The following is a 6000-nucleotide window of genomic DNA, read 5'->3' on the forward strand; positions in this document are numbered from 1 at the left end:
CTAAATAGGATTCAACTCACTTCTTCTGGAGTGACTGGAGTCACATAGACTGTCCAAAACACACAAAAAATTTGCTAAACAATGTCTATTCTGTGTAATGCACAACATGATAGAAGCAGTCAAAAACTGGTTATAATTTGAATTTCTAGTTTAAACAGCTAACCACCCCATTAAAAATGACACTTCTCAAAGAATCAAACGTTATGAGAATGTAGTACATAATTAGAAATTAAATCAAACATTTATTTCACATGAAAAAGAACACATGTACATACCGTCCTTTAAGTAAACCTTTTTATGATAACCAAATTTAATACACGTCATATTTTTTAAGACAAGTTAATTTTGTAAAAAGAGGGATACCTCTTTTTTATTATAGGAAATCAGTCTCAGTGTGGTAAATATTGGGACTAGTTGAACAAAGTTGACATGCAAAGTGGAAGCAAACTCACCAGTCTTTTAATGAATAATGGCAAAACCGCGTCTTCCCTCCAGCGATGATCCGCCTGAACAATCACCTTTATTGACAAACGCAGGGTGGATAAGGTCTGCACCTGCAGCTGACGCTTCTGTTGACCTGTTTATAAAGAAAGGTGGCAGAGTGACGGTTCTGAGCAAGCACGAGGCGAGGGATAACCTGCGACTGCGCCTCCACTCTGCAAGCGGTCTGCTCTCAAGCGCCTGTACTTGGATAAAAGCCACGCTCCACGCAGCTCAGCGTTACTACGGCGCGCAGAGCGCGGGGTGGCGCGGTCACAACACGGGGCAGGTTGATGCCCTCCGCCTCTGAAACATGCAGTAACCTGAATTAACTGATAATTAATCTAGTCTAAAAGAAGGTTGTAAAAACTCAAAAGCAGTTTGAGGGAGAAACATTTTTTTTGCTCCGTGAACTTCTAGACCATAAAGCTTTGTTATAAATATGTCTTGTTATAATATAAATGAATGTGTACACATCCTGCTTTAACTGTTTTAATATTAACTAAATAAAATGTATTTCAAGTTGAATTACTAGGTAAATGAATGGTAGTCGCCAAATAGTGCCTTTATTCTGAAGGGGAAGGGGTGGGGTTACATGCAAACGATTTTTTTAACCACTCATCATCACTCCACTTGCAATTCGTTTGCTGATGCGTTGTGTACCAAAACTTAATCCAATCAATTGTTATTATTATTTTTATTAAACTTTAGATTTGTTTTCACCAAATTTGTATTTTATCCAAGTTCTTTTCTTTTTATCTATCTATATACCCAGGCTGTGTTCCACCAAAGTGGGGTAGCCTAGACGGGGCACCCATTCTTACCGCCCTCCTTTTCTTCCCCAAACCCTCCTCCTTCAGTGTGTGCGTGTGTGCGCGCGCGCGTGTGTGTATGTGACTGGTCTTTTCTTTTTATATTTTCTAAAAATAAGACATATATATCTTTTACATATATCTTTATAACTTTTTATATTTTCTAATCTCACTGATTTGTTTTCATTATCAAACATTTACATAGACAGATTTTAAGGCCCATTTTCTTTTGGCTTGTTAGTTTACTTTTGCTTCTTATCTAAAGTTCAATTCCTAGTTAAATGTCTTAAATTTGGATCTTATTTTGTAGTTTTGTGCTGTTTGTTCTGTCTTCAGCCTTATTTCCTGTTGGTGTGCAACAACTGAGTCCTGTTCTTAATATTTACCAGTCTTTTTTTCTGAGTCATCACTCTGACTGCACACGGGCACCTTGTGTTCCTTGACTCTATGCCAGGTCCTTGTCAACTATTTGTCCCAAATCCTTGTCAATCACTCTTTCCTTGTATTTACTAATGTTTATTAGTTAGTTTCATCTTGGCAGTGTCTTTTTCTGTTCTTTTGGCGCCATTTTTTGATTTCTAATTAATCCAAGCGGCTTGATCTGTTCACATTCAATTAAAATAGTTGTCCATAATTTAGCTTCCGTCTGAATCGCACACTTGACTCTCTTTAAAAAAAAAACAATCGTAGTGCATTCTTTTATAATATTATTAATTCCCCTCACCACTGGAATCCATCACAATCCACAGTAGTCTTTGTGCTAAAAACGGAGGCAAATATTGACTGAATAAATAATCGTTGACATCACCCATAGGATTCAGAAGGCGAAAATGAAAACTGAACTTTTTACTGGAATTCATTGTAAAACTGGAATTTTGTTTGCCCACCCACTGCCACCCCCCTCCCCAATAAATAAAGAAAGGAAGCAGACATCAGAAATATGCTTTAACCATTTAACACCTGGGCTTCAGCTCCAGTGTTAACATTGTTTTGACTACAGCAACTTTTCAACCATTTACACAATTAACTTATTTCCAGTGTTTTCTGAAGCATCCTTGTGCCAATACTCAATACCATACCCACTTTACAGTGGCAAAAATAGACGTAAATCATCTCTTTCTGTCACAAATTAAAGCGGCTTTGCACCATAACAATTGACAAACTGAAGTGTGCTCATCGTACTTTTAGTTTGTGCAAACAGTTTGCGTGACTGAATAAAACATTTCACTCTAGTTGGTCTGAATTCATAGGTATGTGTGTGTGAACATCAGTTGTATTGTGTACATGTTGACATGTGAACATTTTTGGAGCCAATAGGTATGTTTATAACATTTGAGTGTGTGTGTGGATAGGTCCCAACCCTTCTAGAAAGGTATTACATATTGACCTAACTGTAATGATTATAAACATCTAGCAACTTGTTGGTTTATGCTGCTTCAGGGTTTTACCCCCCACCCCCTTCTATAATTACCGTCCTACCCCCCCCCCCCCTCTCTTTAACATCCCTTTCTCTTCTTCCCTCCTTTCCTTTTCCGTCTGATCCAACATTAAAATGCTATAAATATTATCAATATGAATAAAGTTTGGCCTCGATTACAAAAGGGGTTTATTCAGACATACCTCTGGTTTGACAGAAGATTCATAACCCCCTGTTGTTAAAGTAAAATATGTCCAACAAAAGAGGCCTTCAGCTCACATCTGTTTACTCAGCTGTTGGACAGGACAAGTAAAAAAATAAAAAATAAAAATAAGAGGATGTGAAGTTTCTGACTGACTTCTTTCTTCCATGGTAAAAAAAAAATAAAGAACAGAACTGTTGGTAACAAAATCATCTTCCTGCAGGATAATGCACCATCTGCATCATTGGCTGTTGTGAGCATGAAATGAGATAAGCAGATGGTGTGGCCCCAACCTTCCCTGACCTCAACTATTGTGAACCTCTGGAGCATCCTCAAGTGGAATATCTATAAGGGTGGGAGGCAGTTCACATCCAAACAGCAGTTCTGGGAGACTATTCTGATATCCTGCAAAGATATTCAAGCAGAAACTCTCCAAAAACTCACAACTTCAATAGATGCAAGAATTGTGAAGCTGCCACAAAATAAGGGGTCAAAAGTTAAAATGTAACTTGACCCATTAAGATGCTTTTGATTGGATTAGTATTTGATTTCAGTAAATATGACCTTCTAATTCAACAAAGGACAACTTTCAGTTCTTTAGAATCTATTGAAAGTTGTAGAACTCTGTTGTGTGCAATAATATGGAACTGTGCATTTCAAGGGTTTTATTTTAAAAAATACTATTATCTTTAGGAGGTTTTTTCAATAACATTTAATATATACTCAAATGGTCAGTGACTTAAAAATGTGGCTGCCGTTGCATTGAGTATTTTGAAAAATCATTTAAAAATTTAATTTGCGTAACAATTTATAATTTGCTGTAATATTTTAATACATTTTTGTTTATCATTCTTGTAGAGTTTTTCTTTTTGGTCCAATTCCAATGGGAAGTCATCTTTCACACTTCAAAGGAGTAGCGACCCCATTTGATTAATGGATGGATGTCAGCAGTCTGGATTTCTTTTTTCAATTCAGTGGCTCTTGTGGTTTTGCTCTCAGCATACCAACTCTCACCTCTTTGTCGTCTTTATAGGTCATTACGAATCCGAACATATAATCCGACCATTCCTTTAAAACCGCCTGAGAACTGCTTTTAGAAACTTACGATGAAGGATTGGCCTGTCATAAAGTCTTAATAACCTAAAACACAGTTGTTTTTCTTTGAGCTTAAACAGGGAGGTTGTGGGGTTTGTTCATACAGGAATTGATTGCCTGGTTTCTAGGCGTGATAGACGGTTGTCCTCGGAACTCCGTGGACTTTAAAAGCCTGACCTAGTCTCTAAGAATCTCTTCACGTAAGGGTCACTCGTCATTAGAAGCTTAAAGGAAGTGTCCTGCATAAGAAGTGTGGCCACCCAAAACGGCTGGCAAGCACTCACTGCACTTTTCAGGCAAAGTCAAGTCCCTTTTTTTCGTCACCCAACACAACATTATGAGAAGTTGAATTCTTAAGAATGAAACTGCGACATTGTTTACAGGTACAAGGCTGCTTCTGACACATACAGCCTTTTTTGTGAGAAGTGTCAAATGTGCTCAGTGTTACTTTAGTCACCATGGTGGTGATGGTGGAGTCGGAAAATGAGCTTCTGACTTCCTGGAGAAAAACGTTGTAAGGCACAGTTGTCAAAAACAGGGTTTTGATGCTGCAAGCATATAACTTATTCAACATATGTGTAAAGGCAATTAATCTAATTTAAAACAAAAACAGTCCCGAAAAACACAGTTATTGTGATTTCCAGTGAAAAATGTGGCTAATGCCTCTCAAAGCATGTTTCAAAGACATGTTTGCAGTAGAACTAAACTGCTTTGTGAACATACATTGATGTGTAGCCACATAAAATAATTAACTTCATATATGTATGCTTTAGAAAGTTTGGACTCACAAATAAGAAGTAAGCTAAATATAATAGTTATTTACATATGAATGTAGAGATGTAATGGTTTTTGAAACATTATCTAAAAATACATTTTTTTAAAGTACCTAAGCAGTATTAAATGCAAAAATTAATAAATGAATATATGATCTATGGGATGCATATCACAATACCTACTGAGTAAAACAACAGGGGGAAAATTAACTTTGCATTGTAATCACAGAATGAAAGCGAAAAATTTACATGGTGAATTCCAGAGCCAAAGAGCAGACAAAGAAGGGCATGCACTGCATGCTTCAGGAAATCTATATCCGACAAGAAGAACTGGATGGTCAAATTTTATTTGGAGGGGGGTGGGGGTGTAGGACTGCAAATAGTCCCGAAAGTTAAATGGAAGACTTTGATGGTAAATGGCATATACTTGTATTGCGCTTCTCTACCTTCCTTGAAGGCTCAAAGTGCTTTACAGTCACAGTCCCATTTACACACTGATGGCAGTTCCGCTGCTGAACACCGGCGCCAGTCCTACATCTGAGGCAAGGTGCTGTTCAATGTCTTGCCCAAGGACACTTCAACATGGGGGGGAAATAAAACACAGGGTTGTGTCAGGAGGAGCATCCGGCATAACATTCTTCGCCAAACCATTGGGAATCAGTGAAAGCTTGTCTGCTGTGGCGACCCCTGTAGAGATATGCCAAAAGGTGAACAACAACAACTTACAACAGACAAAGTGATTGCACCAGCCAAATCCTCAGTGCTTCCACCCCAGTACAGACACCACCCCACATCTTCATATCAACAGCAATTTGTTAGAGCAGTTCAACAGGATGCCCCCACAACATTTAAACATGGGTCATTTCACTGAAGAAGCTTTAGACTGCATTGATGCACAATTTTCACTAACAACAAAAAGAAACTTTGAGGGAGAGTGAACAGAAAAGAAGCAAGGGGAAATCGACACAAAGAGCGCAATGCAGTTGATCCCTAACCCAGGTTCAACAAACCAGCTCCAGCCAATTCACTGCATTTATGTAGTCTGTGTCTTTCATCCTCTTACTGCTGTCTAACAAGAAGCAATATTTACACACAACTGAGGTGAGATGGAACAGGATAGGCTGCATCACAAAGGTGTCAAACAACAAGTGATCATTTAATGCTCTCAAATGCATCTGTCCTGTTCCTACTGGTTTTCTCTGAGGAGTCCAATACTTTTTC

At 38.1% G+C, this 6000-nt stretch overlaps 1 protein-coding gene across 2 annotated transcripts in view; it reads right to left on the minus strand.

Annotated features, from left to right (window-relative positions):
- Positions 1–757, minus strand: part of slc6a11b (solute carrier family 6 member 11b) — a 33451-nt gene extending 32694 nt beyond the window's left edge. The window contains exon 1 of one of the 2 annotated variants that reach the window (XM_004068653.5): positions 453–757. The gene's annotated coding sequence lies outside the window, so the exon portion shown is untranslated. The remainder of the gene's footprint in view (positions 1–452) is intronic. The other variant, XM_011474841.4, reaches the window with a different exon arrangement.
- Between the last annotated feature and the right edge of the window lie 5243 nt (positions 758–6000).

This window comes from Oryzias latipes, chromosome 5 (assembly GCF_053564925.1).
Source record: "Oryzias latipes strain Hd-rR chromosome 5, Olatipes_Hd-rR_3.1".
NCBI classification, from domain to species: Eukaryota; Metazoa; Chordata; class Actinopteri; order Beloniformes; family Adrianichthyidae; genus Oryzias; species Oryzias latipes.